Below are 17,793 nucleotides of genomic sequence, written 5' to 3'. Positions count from 1 at the left end.
TTTATTATCTGGATAACATATGTGCTCCAAAATTTATTACAGAAAATATTGAAATAAGAAATTGTGTTATTTTATGCTTACTCTATGATTTGGAAAATATAAATAACAACACATTTATAATGGTGCTTAAATTAATTAAACATATGATTTTGTTGTAATATTATAATGTTTACGTAGAAAAGTTTATTACTTTTTAACAGATTCCTTAAATAAAAAACATTTTGCTGCAATGTATTTCTTATGGAAATGTTCACAACTTTATCAATAACCCTGATGTTGTAGAGAAAAGCGATTCTTCGTGAGCCTCTATGGCGCAATATAAGGGTATGTACAAAACTTTGTACCTCTGTTTTTCATGTTTTTATAGGTTTATATAAATAATTCTATAAAGATAAGTCTCGATGAACTAATTTGGTGATAAAGAATCAAATATTATTTCCATTTCATTATATGGTTTATTGATCATTGGTACAATCTAAATTTAAAATGAGATAGTAACTTAGTGTTTGCAATTTGCATTACCTAACCGAACAAGCAATTAACAACATTATAATATTTTTTTTATGTTAATGAAACAAATGTTTCCGCCTCTTTGATGAACTTCAGCTGAAAGTTTTAATAGCTGTTAAGTATAACTTCACTTTGTATTACGTGTCATCATCCTGGCGCAGTCAGGTAGATAAAAAGAACACATTTTCTATTGATTAGTCTGCGAGAGACAACTTTACGGGTAATTTAATACATGCTCGTGTGTGCGTGCGTGCGTGCGTGTGTGTGTGTGTGTGTGTGTGTGTGTGTGTGTGTGTGTGTGCACGCGTGTGTGTTTTACGCAATCACGTACAAACTACAGGACCTATTATACTGATACTTTACATAAGTATTTTTAAGTTGCAAAACACTTTATCTTGGTCTCTAAATCTGCATGACAGCAAATATTATTCCTTGAAAGTGTAATCAACTGTTTTGTGTAAACATTATTTTATTCCATTACATTTGTATGCTCTGTTCATTTAACTAATATTTTCAGTGTGTTTACATTTTAGGTATTAAAGCAAAGAGTAAGCTTGGTGGTAACAAACTTCGTATTTCATATTTTCTGGAATCGCCGTTAAGATGTCGTATATGATTTATTTAAAAGTAAATACTAAAATCGTTAGTGATGCAATTTAAAACATTCCTAAGTTATTAGAACGGCTTATACCATTTAAGTTAAATACAAGATTTTTGTATTGGGTACTAAAACGAAAAAGTTAGGGAATTTACCAAACCTTTCGTGCATAACATAACAAGGAAAACGCACGCCACCCCTCCAGGCGCGTAACAGACCTAACTAAGGTTGCATGCCAAATTTCAAATCATTCGCGAGATTTCTTATGTACAGACACAAAAAAAACAAATATAAAAAACGGAAATAAATTCAAAAAGTATACACAGCTTTATACATTTTAAATACATTTATTATAAGTTTACATTTGGTGATTTGAAACTCCACCATTGAAAAACTTCTTGTCTGCGTAGAAAATATTAGTATTTTATGCAAATTTTAAAGTGTACGGTTAAACTTTTTTAGATATCTTGCCAAATGATAGTTTTTTTTTTATAAATTTTACGATGAGCTCCGGTGGATACTACACGTAAGAGAGTGCTGAAATTAAATTTTTTCACCAATTTTTTAACATTGAATTGAACCCTCTTAATTTTTTGTTTCACACGTTTCAAATCTAATATGTTCTGTTCTATTTGTTTACAAATTTTATTTATTCTACTATTTTGTCGTTCTCATCGTGGTTACCCATGGGAATAATGTAAAAATATTGATTATCGCTCAGCCAAAAACCATGGAGGGTCGTACACCACCATCTAAACTCAGTCTTTCTTATATCTAAATTAATTTTCATGCAAATTGTCAAATCTGTATAAAATATATGTATATGTCACTTAGATTTTAAGACTCGGGCAAACAGATAAACGGACAGACAGACATCCAGGCAAGCAGACTGACAGAAATAAATGTTTTCCAGTAACAGGCTTCACTAAAGCTCAGCCAAAATGAACTTTTGTATCTAATTTTTTTGTTGGGTGATGAGATTTTGAAATCAAAATTCACATGCTACAAATATTAGAATTAAAAGCCTTTATAACAATAAATGGTATGTATCTATATGAATTATCATTTGTAGTACATTTATCTATAGAATTTATCTGATGGATTTTAACTATTCATCCTCCATTATATAATGCAATAACACCAATTGCGTAGCCAATTCAAATTCGAAGGGTTGGTCTAATCGAACCCCCTTTTTAGTTTAGCTCAATTGTTACTTCAAATGTAGGTTACTAATTTAACAGAGGGTTCATATAAAACAGAGGTAGACCCTGTTAGTATGTGCTGATATTAATATTATTTTACACGGTTTACGTGTATATTTTACCTACTAATTTCTTTCTTTTATAATATTTATAATTACTACTGGAAAAAACATGAAATCAAATTATTTTTATGAAAGCAAAAACATAAATGTTGATTCGTTCAACACCGCTCTATTTTTATACGACTGTACTAAAAACATATATTGAAAAGAAATAAATAAATATCCATTGTAGTGGAAATTATTCAAGAATAACGTAATCATTAACTATAAATTGGAAAATTTAAAAAATGTATGACAATGTTTTTGAAACACGTCACATCTGAGCCTTGTTAAACCGAGTCCCTTGTTTCCGGCAGAAGTCGGAGCTTTATTGCCAAGCCAGTTTCCCTTGTAAATCGTTTCATTCTTCCAATATCTTCCTTCTCTTTAATCTTCTATCTAAACCTTACGCACCTGGGTAACTCCACCCAAAGCCCTTATCGTTGAAGGTCTCACGATTTCTACTCTTCCTCTCTTACGTTTTATCCCTTCTCTACCATGTTTTGTTCGGTAACTTCAATCATATTACCTAGTGCCCAATATTCATTCTCTTATTTGCTTCTTGACAGTTCTGTCATATACTTTGTTCTTTAATCTTGTATCGTAATAATAGCACTTGTATCCTAATTATCTTGAAAGTGAAAAATATATCTCTCTGTGTTGATCTTTTTCTCGAATTTTTCCGTTTAAGATCTGTATTACTATGTAAAATGTTGCTGTTGCACGCTTGCAATTCTAGGAAACGCGTCCAAATATCTGGCATCCATGCCTTCAAAAAATAAAATTTTATTGGCTCTACAACTCACACAAAATATTTAGGCTTAATCCTCATTTCATTATCCTCATAGAAAACTTAATTAAATTACCACATTTTCTATTGTGTTACTTCTTTCTTTTTTTTACTCCTACGTCTGTCTTGTAAACCTAATTTCCATTTAAAGTCTTCGCCTTTGCCATTTCCATGTATGTTTCTGTTTTAATAGCAAAGAGCTTATATCTTATTTAAGATATTACTGATATTGCTCTTTTTTCGTTTTATCACTTTCCTTCCATTCCTGTTCCACACGGAACAGAATTTGATTGCTCCTGAAATTTTCTGACAGCCCTTCCTGACCTTAGAGCCAAGCTCCCAGTGATCTGAGAGCTATATTTGTCACTTAGCATTCAAATTTATGCACTCAAAATTACACTTAAAACGTGTTAGAAAATTTATTTAAATGCATTGAAAGGTACTTAAAATTACATAATGGATTACATTATACAGGGTGTACATAAAGTCCTGCACTGGTATAATATTTTCTAAACGATAACAGATAAATGAACAAGATTTGGTACATCAATACTACACCTAAAAATCTACTTTTTGAAGGAACTATCAGTTTTCTGTAATATCATGGGGACGTCCCGCAAGGAGTCGGAAGGAAATCTTAAATAGGAGCATAGGTCAATATGCACATCATTTTAAAGGGCTTATCTAGCAGAGTTTAATGCCGCAAACCGCACTCAAAAAGATTGATCCAGTACAAAATGGCGGCTGTTCAAAGGTTTTACTTGGTTACATTTCATTAGTAGCCATAACCCCGGTAAAGCAAAACTGCAACCAAACGAATACTGCAGATAAATACTACATTATGCCTTGTCAGTTGTACAGAAGTGAATTATGACGTAGGTTATCCTCAAGGGGTACAAATATGGTCCTAATATATTGATAACGGGGAAAACCTGATAACAGTAACAATTAAAAAGCTCTTATCTTTGGGTCGCAGTTTGGACTTTCCAATTAGCCAGTCTATTCATAGTAGGCTATTCTAGTTTTCTTGTTTTAGTAGTGCTGTCCAACCTTTCTATCAGTGCACTTTAGTACAAAAGAGTTTGTCGTATTGCTTGTAGTTCTTCAACTACACTATGTTGCTTGACGAACGTGAACGTATAACACTTCTTATGATGGTTGGTTGAGGAAACAACGGACGATCACACGAGGAAGCATGCCATTTATTTCATGACTACTTTCACGAGAGGCAGCCAATTTCTAGAACAACTGTAGGGAGAACTGTTCAACGCTTTATGGAAACAGGAAGTGTTTCCGATCGTCATAGGACAGGAAGGCCCGCTACTGCGACAACTGAAGGCAACTCTTTAGATGTATTGCACTCATTTATTGAGAATACGCAAGAGTCCCTACGCTCAGCAACACAAACTCATGACATCTCTGTTACGTCTGTTAAAAAAGATTCTGAAAGGGTCTAATTTTAAGCCTTATAAAGTTCATTTGGTGCACGAACTCAACGAAGTTGATTTCGATCGACGTATAGAATTTTGTGAAACTATGATGGCCAAAATAGATTGCAACGAAATTGATGCAAACAATATTGTGTTTTCAGACGATTGTTCATTTATGCTGAATGGAAGTGTAAACAGGCACAATTGCCGTTACGTACTAGAGTAGCGAAAATCCTCACTGGATGCGGGAAGCACATACGCAGTATTCACTAAAGGTGAATGTCTGGCTTGGTGTGATAGGTACCCAGTTGGTAGGTCCTTTCTTTATTGAAGGAAATTTAAGTGCAATATCATATTAACGTTTGCTAGAAAATGAAATTACACCAGCACTTCGAAACATGTTTGGAGAACATTACCAGAATATCTGGTTTCAACAGGACGGAGCACCCCCCACACTACGGCATTGACGTAAGAGCCTATTTAAACACTGTTACCAATATATTAGGACCAAATTTGTAACCCTTGAGGATAACCTACGTCATAATTCACTTCTGTACAACTGACAATCATAATGTAGTATTTATCTGCAGTATTCGTTTGGTTGCAGTTTTGCTTTACCGGGGTTATGGCTACTAATGAAATGTAACCAAGTAAAACCTTTGAACAGCCGCCATTTTGTACTGGATCAATCTTTTTGAGTGCGGTTTGCGGCATTAAACTCTGCTAGATAAGCCCTTTAAAATGATGTGCATATTGACCTATGCTCCTATTTAAGATTTCCTTCCGACTCCTTGCGGGACGTCCCCATGATATTACAGAAAACTGATAGTTCCTTCAAAAAGTAGATTTTTACGTGTAGTATTGATGTACCAAATCTTGTTCATTTATCTGTTATCGTTTAGAAAATATTATACCAGTGCAGGACTTTATGTACACCCTGTATATATCCTAGTGATTTGAAGGCTGTGTTCCTTATGTACAATACAGTATATTATAAATATTAAAGTATTGAAGTTTACACTTAATATTCTGTTTCTAATTTCTTTAATTACTTAATAAACATTTCATGTAACAATTTATAGAATGTTATTAAATAATTATGGTGTATTAAAGTTTTTATGAATTTTTTTATCTACTGTAACAAAGCAGGTTTAAATTATGTCCCACCAAATTAAGATTTATTGCTGAATTATCAATAGCATTATTCTTAGTTTACACATAATGATAAACAATTGAATAACAAATATTTATACGTTTTATATTCAAATAATATTCTGATTTGAATTTAAAATGTCGGCTCCGAGAAATTAATAGGCCTGTTTCAGAATTCATTTAGAGGCTTTCCTTTAGGCGTAAAACAAGCTTTGTACGAACGAATATTATAATTTAAATCCTACAGGGAAGATTCCTTCTTTTACTCCGATTTTTCATTTTAATGATTTCATGTAGATAATTGCCCCAAGGGTAAACGTTTTCCAATATACCGATTTTACGTGAATAATTCTTTTCATTGTAGCTTCTGTTTTTACTTCATTTACTATATGGAATAATTTGTTTTACGTACTTTGATGTACGTAACATTTCAGCAAAACATGTTATTATTTAAAAGGGCCTGCTAAAATGTACGCAATTTTTATATCAATTTTTTTTTTAAAGCACATAGTAAAGTCAAATAATTTTAATATAATTTTTTATTTATAGTCTTGAAATCATAATTTAAGCTAAAAAACAACTGTAGTTTTATTTAAACCTTTTATTTATTACTTTTATCCACTGTTGAGCACAAAGTATGAAAATATCCAGATAAGAACATTAAAATTTATATTATAAATATATCTTTAATTGTTCGTTTGGCAAATAATAAGTGTACAATGCTTGGTCAGTACTTGAATGCAAGTTTTACAAAGAATATTACTTACTTTTACAGCAAATTTGAAGACTTCGTAAAGACCACCATAGTTTTTTTTTTTTTTTTTTAGAAAACTAATTTTATTAGATCTGCTTATGTCTATTACTTTTTAATCAGGGCAACAAAGTAAACAAAATTAAGAAACCATAAATTCTTGATACGGCAAACAAAGCCAAATAACCTATGGCTTAAACTGATAAAGTCGGAGGAAATTAGAATAACAATTTTATCAACAGCTCTCGGTAATTTACAAAATGTAAACTTTTCACACATTATAAAATTACATACAAAACTCTGGCACTATAAGTGTTAAAAATCAGCAGTAACCAGCGGCTTCGAGTGCAGTTTTGTAAGCTTTGCACATGTGTGAGCACTTCTGGTTCAAGTGAAATAAATTTCAGAGAACAATTTTTTGTTTGTCTGGTCCCATGTTTAGGAAACTATTTAAAAACTTATATGTATATATTTTATATACATACATATATATATATATATATATATATATATATATATATAATGTTAGAATGCGAGGAACATCTAGATAGTGTCAAGAACCGAGAGATGTTAGCACTGAAGGTGTTATTGAAATAAATTTAAAAAGGATCCGAATTAAATTACTAATATTATTTTGATAAAGATGCATATCAGCATTAGTCTGCACAATATAATACCATATATGTATCACGACAATCTTCACATTTGCGAGTATTTTGTAAAGGCTGGTCGGTATTATAGTTTAAAATAATGATTGTTATTAACACACAAGTTAATAAGCTCTCTATATACAAACGGCATTTACTTTTCCCTATGTTTCCCCATTTTCTACAACTATGACAGATTACAACTGTAACTCTAGAATCTGCTATCAGGCGGATACATCTTACATTAGATAAGACATATTCCTGGAGCAAGCGACCGTAAAAATAGCTCAGCCAGAAATATAGCAAGTAAGGTGTGTCGTACATTCTGTGTTATGGCCAATTTAAGAATCACGTGACGTGCTGTATGACATATCTGCGAGTTTGATAACATCCTTTATTGTTACAAACTGTGATGTAATTTATGTATGTGAGTTACATCCCTTATAAATAAAGAACATTAGTCGAATGAAACAAACAATTAATAACCCACATGCGGTGTTATAACATGTGTTACTTTTCTGCTACTCATATACAGTGTGATTAGAAATGAAGAGAATTTTGTATTCAATGGTCTAGTTTTGTACAAACATCAGTCTTATCTCCCCCTCTTCTCTTTAAATTCTCTTTCATAAAACCACGTAGAAATCCAGAGCGACCGTTAAAATCAATGAGGCGTATGGGGGATCCGGGTAACTCAAGGCAATTCTTCGGAGTTTTTCGCAGTTCGAACCCAGTTCCTTACCGAAGTATATGTCCCTAAGCTTTGGTCGGGTTGCTTGATGTCTACTAGGGATGCCTACTAGGGGCACCTGACCACCATATCTGAAACTAAAAACATCGGAGGTAATTCTCAATAAGCAACTACACAACGTCAAAAAGAGGAAATCTGAACTTTTTGTACTGAATAAGGAACCCTGGGCATATTTCAACTTCCGCTAATTTACTAATCGCTTTTAGAGAACTCTAAGGAGGTATGACTTTCGGTTCAAAGCCAGAAAAAAGTGGCAGGCAATTGGCTAAAACTTGCCGTGAATCAAGAATCTCAATAAAACTCATACATGTAATAAAAGTGTTTTAGCTTTATTGTGTTCAGGCAAGAAAAGTGGGCAGATGATTGTTTAGCAAATACCAGTTTCCAGTTTCTAGTTTGAAAAACATAAATATTTAAAAATATTTTAGATATCTGAAGGAGTATTGAAATCAAATAAAATGAAATATACCTTTATTTAAGAGGCGGATTTAGGGGTATTTAGCCCTCTCTACCACTCAGCCTCACATAATATACAGATATATGTGTGTGTGTGTGTGTGTGTGTGTGTGTGTGTGTGTGTGTGTGTGTGTGTGTGTGTGTGTGTGTGTGTGTGTGTGTGTGTGTGTGTGTGTGTGTGTGTGTGTGTGTGTGCATTGAATTACCTTAATTAATAACAAATTACATTTGATTTAAAAAGTACATATTTAAAAATTAACCAAAATATATAAATACTATGTAATGATTAAAAATTTAAAATTTATCACCTTAATATGTAGAAAAATTCAAACAAAGTTAAATTAAAGTAACTTACAAGTAAGAAATAAGAAATGAAGATATTCGGAAGAAAAGAATAAGAATAAGTTCTGGGAAACTCCGAAAAAAGGAAATGCTGGAGTGGAAGAGCTTCATAGAAGGGGGTCCTTGAAATCGTTGCCTCAAGCATAGCAAAAGATAAGGACGAGGTTAAAGGACTGAAAGCACACTGACGGAAAGAAACAAACCTGAGTACTGATTAGTTTGTGAATAAAGAAAACAAAGAGACATTGGGAGAAGGCCCATGAAAAACTCTATGTCCTTTAAAGAAAGAATTAAGTTTAAAAAAAATGTGTGCAGTAGTTATCCAGGTTATCCGAGGTAAAACTCAATTGGACTTAAATATATTGCAAATAGGGCCTAGTGCGGTAAGTTTGTCAGTACCTCTATCTCAATAATTGTAATTGGATTTAAAAATGCATTATTTCAAAGATTTCTGTTACCTCTGTATTAGTTTTTTAATATATAATTGTTTGAATGAGATGCTATAATATGGAATGTATTATTGAGGTTAGTGGCCTAGTTTATAGTCCACTAGAACATTTAAGGCATGATTATTTAGGCACTAAGGTTAATCGTTTCTATTTTAAATTTTAGTTTTGAGCCATCTATCCATCCATAATTTTTCCTAAATTTTTGGTTTAAGGAATCTGAAATTTCATTTCTATTTTAATAGTAAATTTTATAACCAATTTGATAAAAAAAATAGAGTTGCAAGGCTGGCGGGGGTAAATATATTTCAGCATTTAGGCATTGTACAGGTCATATATATTCCATTGATATTGTATCAGCTGGTGAAATAGAGCTCTGATTTAAAGTGCTTCGTTGTAAAGTTGGTGAATGAGTATAAAATACTTCACCAATATCTGATCCTAGTCTTTATTGATGCATTTAAATCCTATTTGTATAGTAGATAGTATTAAGCAATATATTCATCAAATTAATTGTGGGAGATATGAACATCAATCTATTGGAAAAATAATATTATGATCAATAATAATTAATTAGTAATATATTTTGGCTAGTTGTGTTATTCATCTTGCTATGGTAATTGCTAAGGTAGCCAATAAAAACTGCATATGAAAACAACAATGATAGACCTTGAGAGGACTGATCACTGAAAGACAGGTCTTATAGTTATCAGAGTTGGAATAGCGGCATAGCCAAAGTTTTAGGACAAGGCCTGCCTAATCGCTTCAATACAAATTTGATTAAAAATCTTCTAAATAAGGAAATCTAGAAATTTGAGTATCAGCATCGGGATGCTTCCTTACCATTCTTCATGTTTTATTCAAAATTAACTAGGTATATTGGGAAAAGGCGTGGAAAAAGTAAATAATAGTAGTAATACATTGGTCAAATTAAAGCCCTGGATTAATTGTGGTACCTGAAAAAATAATAAAAGAAATAAACTCTTAAAACCAGTGATAATAACCACTTAAAGAAAAGTTTTTAAATTTTATCAACAGTTTAAAACTCTGATATCCACGCTCTTAAAATATGCCTACTACAAAAAAAGTTTCGGAAAACGTAAGATCAATGTAATAGAAATTAACAACAGTAAAAAACATTAAAAAGAGTTCCTTGGTATAAAACCTCCTCTGAAAGGAACCAATTATATTGCAATTAGAACATAAAGTTTTTAAAAGATACGTATAAAGTGGCTTGTGAAATTAATAAGTTCTTTTTATAAGATGATGATAAGCATATATAGAATGATGCTAATTTTGATATTTCGCTCCCACCTGGTTTTGATAAGCAACTCAATGACCACTATGTACTAAATTGTTTTTTATAAGTGTCCTGTGCATAATTCCCGAGCAGCAAAAAAACCATATAATCTCCTAACAATAATAACCATCCATTATAGAATTGGCGGAGTACTCTGATTATTATAAATCTTTTATAAAGATTATTAGAAGTTTTGAGACTGGAGAGTATCAAGTAAAAATTATAGAAGCCGTGATGATCCCAATATACAAAAAAAGGTTTATAATTTGTTTGTGTTCACTATATTGCGGTCTTCTTATTGTTTAGTTTTTCTAAAATTAAAAAAAAATAATGAAACAACAACTTGCAAATGTACTAGATAGCACTTCATTCTTTAATATGAAGCAAAATGACTTCACATCGGAACTGAACACTGAGACCGCTCTAATTTAATTCGTTAGCGTGTTTGTATAATATGGAAAAAGTGAGTGGACTATTTTTTGACATCACGAAGGCGTTTAATACAGTATATCATGAGATCTTACTGAATAAGATGTATAAGCCTGGGGTTGGGTGGTGTCCTACAATAGCAGATATCCTCAGCCTGATACCCCAAAATGCGATGGCTTAATCCAAACTGATCAGGTCCTTCCATGAATTAGTCATGGTATAAGGGCCAGATCTTCTCCACATAAGTTAAAATCTCTCTCTGAAATTGTTAAATACCTCTGGAATGTTTCCCAAAGAACTTGTTACAAAAAGGTGAACTTCGAGCATCATATCACTAAACAAACTGGATCAAGGTGTATTTTGATCTTTGACGTTATATTATAAGCTTCGTCTTCAACTGATTGTTAAGCTACCTGACATTCCAAATATCATGGCAAGGTTGTTTATTTAATGGTGGTTACATTAGTGATTCTTGCGCTTTCTGTTTGGTAGGTACCCCATTTCCATGTTAATCCTATCTTTTTCGTCTTAATTTCTTTGCTTAGTTTTTCATGCTTAAAACCATTGTGAACAATTTCGATTGCTATAATCTGAAAACGTAAAGAACATGATTAGGGAATTGAAGCATAGACATCTTTGTGTTGGATGATATTCTGCCTTGGAGTTAATCCTGACAAAAGTTAAATATTTCGTTATTCTCAATGTTTGTTATTGTGCTCAAATGAGTTTAAAACATTTACTTGCGTGTCATCATTTGATTTTTGTCCGAGCACACATTGTAGAATAATTGTTTCACCATCTAATACAAACTTTTATTAGCACTAACATATTTATTTTTCTGATTTCAGTTTAAATACTTATATTGAAACAACGCGTTCTATAATCCAATTAAATTATTTCAATTATTCAATTGAATTAGAAAGTCACTTATTTATGTTACTTTAGATACAAAAAATAACCTTATCTTCTGCAAACAGCACTTTAAGATCAAAACTAGATGTAAATATATAAATAGTCTAATTATATATTTGGAGATTATGCATATGCATATTATTAGTCGCCTCTGCGTATAAATTAATATAACTGTCAGAGTGTTTAGTGCCAAATGTCTAAACATTCAAAGTGAGGTAATTAAACATGGAAATTATAGCAACTATTAATTAATTCGAACTATTGAAGTGCTGTTTAATAATGAAACGTGTTCAATATGCGGTTGATTTTCTTCATTGCACACTACACTTTCTGTTATCATATGTTAGCAAAGAATTTCCATGTTTATTAAAGACAGTTTGATAAAAATATTAAACTAAATGACTATTTTACTGTATTATAGAGTTTTTCTGTAATGTTTAAATTCATTTTCTCTAAGATAATTTTGTCTCCCCATTTATCATAATAAAGATAAGCTTAAATATGGTTTGATATTTGATTGTTTTACAATTTGGGCTTATTTTATCTGCAAATAAAATGTAATATAAAGCTTTTTTTAATAAATCAGCTCTCCATATAAATTCAATCCATCCAGTTTCTGACATACTTTTATATATAGCCTGTGATTACTTTTACAAAAGTTATGGTTGAGTTACCATATTTAATTATTTACAAAAGACATGTACACATTATTTGAAGAAATCGAGTGTTTATTTAAAAACCTTTCAACAGCCAAGTTACAGCAAAAAATAACAATAACAAATAACAGATCCATCTATTTCATGTTCATTCCGAATAATAAATGAGCCAGGGTGCACCCCTTCAAAATAGCCAACTTATAATCATGCAGTACTCTCGCTGTGTTACTTTTTACAGGTACGCTACAAAGTGAGGTCTCAAATTAGTTATGTTGGCAGTTAAAATACGAAGTTAAAACTGTCCTTTGGAAATTCAATAATTTTTATGTATAACTGAGGTATTCAAAAATACATGAAATTGGAAGCGTGGCATCCATTCCAAATAATTAACTTGTAGCCATTGATTACATTACTTTGTAATCAATACGTATGTTACAAATATAGGTTTCAAAGTAGATATTTTTATAGGAGTTTAAAGATAAAATTGGGTGCCCTTTGCCTATTCAAGGACTTTGCTGCAAATACCTGACGAGGTCAGAAGTATATGAGGTTGTTAGCTTTGGCACCCATCCCAAATAATTAACTTGCTTTCCTTCCTGTACCCTCGCGGAGCTACTTCTTTTAAATAATATTTTACAAAGTAAGGTATCTGTAGTTTAAGCCATTAAAATATATATGTATATATATATATATATATATATATATATATATATATATATATATATATATATAATCCCGGCGGAGCAAGTACATTTTGTGATTCAATGTTTATTGAAATTAAATAAGGCTATTGCCATTTATACAAATTTAACGCAAATAAAGTCATTTGACAGGTATTTTGGTCTTCCGATCATTTCTTAGTTTGGTTATTTAAACGCATATATGACAGATACGACCAAATACAAAATAATGGAATCTTAAAAAGTGAGGGCTCTGTGGTGTGATGGTAGCACATTCACCCGGCAAGTGAGAGATCCGGGTTCGAGTCCCGGCGGAGCAAGTACTTTTTGCGATTCAATGTTTGTTGAAATTAAATAAGGCTATTTATATATATTATTATGTTATTAACTCCACTTATAGGGTTATCTATATATATATTAATGTAATGAAATTAAGTAAAACCCTTTGAAAAATCCTTCTATTACATACACGTGTTTCAGTTTTTAACCATCATCAGTGTACATTAACCTCTAAATAAATAAAAATAATAAACAATTAGATATACACATGTGGACCTTTTAAACATATGTTAAATTTAAATGACATAGTTGTAATTTTCTTATTTGTAATCTGTATTTAATATTTTAATTTTTTTCAAAAATTGGATTTGTCTTATTTTACGAAAACATTTACGAATTCTTTGTATCTCGCCCTCTATTCAGAATTTAATCTGTGAAAAATCTTAAAAACATGTTTTATGTAACCATTTTTAGACACATATAGTCTTTTTGACAATTCAAACATATTAGACAGTTACAATGTAGTTTATAGTTTTTCCAAGTATTGTTGATTAACTGATTAATTACTGAACTTTTGACTTGGTCAAATGACACAATGTTGTTGGAGGAATTTATTGGACAGTAAATAAACACATCATGTCCAATATCTTGTATTCATAATAAACCACAATTTACTTCTAATGGGAAGGCAGTTCTGAAACATCATATGTTACGTATATTTTATTTCAGATTCGTTTAGAACTATACACTTCAATAAATCGTAAAACAAATTAATTACGTTACCATTCAAAGTAATACATGATAATAGAGCCAATCTCATCGATAAAGGTGTTTACTTTGTTTTGTGAGTATACGATTGAGATGATCTTCAACCAACTTATATTTTTTGTTTTGCTACAAAGTGAGTTAATTATTAATTATGTATGATTTATTTAAATATCCTTAATTTGTAAAAGTAACTAGTTAATTTTAATTACGTAAAATTTATGTAACTTTTTAGATTTTTTAAAACAGATTTTTCTCACGCTCAGTTTGTGGATTAAAAATAAATGAAACAATATTATTTTGGGCACAATGTTTAGCAAAATATTTGATATTACAATCGATGAAATATTACTTACAATACGGAATCCAATATCACATTTTTTCATGCTTTTGTATTAAAACTGTATGTACTATATGTGTATCGCTAATATATATTTTAATTTAAAATTATCTCAAAATAATTGGATTTTTATATAAATAAAATATGTGGCTGTTAGTTTGAGTTTGTAGTTTTTCCGAACGAACGCAGTAATTATATCCTCTCACAACAGTTCTGTTTGAATTATATTTTAATTCACAGCCAGGCCTTACTTATTGAACCCCTAATTAGACTTCATTGTAAAATCTAACCACATCATTAAACATCATTAATCTCGTATTAACACATGAAGTCTTAGTAACCAAACATATCAATATCATTTCATCATGACTTCGACCTTTATTATTTTATACTAGATACTATTAAACGGAACTTCATGAGAAGATGTATGAATTTATAATGTGGCAAGATAACTCCAGAACGATTTGATCAAGCAATAACTAGTAATTAAATTGACATAAAATTTATAACATTGTTAGTTACAAAGATGTTTTAGTACAGTGCTTAATAACATTATTCTTAACACTATTTAAATGCATTGTATTTATAAACTACTGCATAAATTATAATATTGTTTCTTCCAGCGTGCTATTAATTAATTAATTTTTTTTATGTTACTGCTGTGTATACTCCTATTACAGCATATTTGCGCAGATGCGATTAAATTATGGTTGTAAGAATTGTTGAGTTTGTTGATAGTCTACGAGCTGAAAACCAATTTGCTTACAAAATAGTTTTCTTCACATTGATAGAGGAATTATTAAAAAAGAAATCGTCAGTCTTTTGGTGGATGTTAAAATTATAGGGTATCAAAAGGGTTTCAATATCAAACAATAATTGTATTTTTCTTAGGTTCATGCTCTTAAAATTGCCCATCACAAGCAAACATAATTAACCTAGCCACTTTCAGTATGTCTACATGGTTAATCGACACTGATTTAACATTTTTTTACTTGTCTGACAGTTAGTTTTAATATTTAAAGCTAAGTAATATACAAACTGAGAAAATATTTTAATCTCATGATTTTTTTACTTTTAATAACCCCCCCCTCCACCTTTAAAAAAGTTTTCCGTAGCTGGTGATTAATTTCTTTTTATAGTAAATTATTAAAGCGATTATTATTAAAAAAACAGGATGTTCGCCTGCAAAGGCGAATTGACTCTAGGCTTCTACACTGTTCGTTACAGTCGAGTAGAAGTCATACACGCTAACACCGTTTTATGCCTAATTTTAGAATATAAATTAGTAATTCAGTTGTTTCTTATGCAAATCTACATGCTAAGTTTTCCAAAATCTGAAGAAATAGCATATTTATTTATTTACTACATTTTTCAAGTTAATCTTATTACTATATTGGGGTATTCGTAAACTTATTTTATTATAAATTGTTGTAATAAAATGGCAATATGATTTATCATGTAATTGGTAATCAGGCAAATTTTTGTTTAAAAGCACATTTCGAAGAACAATAATTGCATTCCGTTGTTTAGTAATTATACCCAATACTCATACACATACTCAATAGTTGGTATTAATTTCAGTATCCTAATGTAATATAAATAGAGACGTCAGACGTATGTGGTTGGTCAACGAATGCAGACGTACTGTGACCTGTACTCTGTAGTACAGTTTTAATAATTAGTGTTGTGTTTAGTATTTCTACTAAGTGCATGTTTTAGAGTTAGTGAAGTTGACACACAACATGGTGATTGTGATTATTGACACAGGCGTAGCACAACGCTCTGGTATGATTTCTTTATTTTAACCTAGTTTGTAATTATGCTTTAGGTTAGTTATTTATCTGAATAAGAGATTAGATTGCAGATCTCGAAACGTAGTGTTAATGATATTTTTGTATCACTTAACGATGCCAAATGTCGGCAATATTCCTGTTTTTTCACAATCCTTCCATCGTCAAAAATAAACTTTAAATAAAGAATAATAGAGATAGATTCCCAAAATATTTTACACAGGAACCCGAATAATTCACTTACCGGACGAGCATACTACAGAACTTTTACTTTCATTTTTAATTTATTTTGTATACCATCGTTTATATCACAATTGTAAAAAAATTAATGAGCTGCAAAAACTTTGAACATGCTTTTTTTGGCTATAGACTAATTTTTAAATTTGCAAAATGGCATTAGCCTAGCTTAATTTAGATTTATATCTTCCAAACGGTACTTGCTACACAGGGATTGAATACAGATCTTTCACTAACAGAATTACATAAAGCTTTTTCAAGCTAGAAACAAAAAACATTATCCTTTAATTTTAATGTTTCTGAAATTATTTTTTCATATTTCCTCTTTAATATTTCTCTAATAACTAACTGTTCAATATGTTTACAGCATAATGGAAACCGCATGAACAGGCTCAATTTCATAAACATTACTGTAGTAATTGCTAATTCAGCCGGAGGGCTAATTCAAACGTATAGATAAATAATGAATTACTAACTAAACATTAATGTAAATGGTGCTGTGATCTTCGTTTTCATTCGATTGCTTGGTTCTAAACCATATCAGAACAAAGTGGTTATCTCGGGAAACAGGTCAGCCAACTTAAAATGAAATATTTACCTGGAAATAAAACTGTATTTGCTCATGTTGATTGGTATCACTGTTTCATTCTGCCACACGACGGATCAACAGTAAGTCTGTCCTCCAGTCTTCCGTTAAATGTATTTTAAGGACAGATTGTTCAGAAAACATTATATTTGCGATCAAAGTTTTCAATATTGTGTTTATATTTATTTTACTGTCCTTATATACTGTCCTGTCTCAACTTAATTGTTTAACTACAACTGATTCAGCGTGAGTGAGGCCTAACATTTGGGTGGGACAATTTTCACATTTATATGCCTGCATGCCTTTTGGTTCACACGATACCCAAAAAAAGAACTAACTTATAGATTTAAGATCTTGCATAAAGTATCATTTCTACATGGGAGCCCTCAGTATGATGATTATGAATATACATTAAGATAACGCCTTGGAGTTTGAAATAGAGTTAGCAATAATTTTACTTTGCCTTATGGGTCCCCATGATGGCAACGAGAAGAGAGCATAATAAATTAATTCGTAATAAAGATATGTGCAAATATGATATTTTAACATGTAACATAAATATTCATAAAGTAAAATATAATATAAGTGGAAAGTCATTGTTAAAAGTAGATGTATTGAAGTAGAAGTAGATTTCAGCACAGTC

This window comes from Homalodisca vitripennis, chromosome 7 (assembly GCF_021130785.1).
Source record: "Homalodisca vitripennis isolate AUS2020 chromosome 7, UT_GWSS_2.1, whole genome shotgun sequence".
Taxonomy (NCBI): domain Eukaryota; kingdom Metazoa; phylum Arthropoda; class Insecta; order Hemiptera; family Cicadellidae; genus Homalodisca; species Homalodisca vitripennis.
Note: the sequence above shows the minus strand (reverse complement) of the source record.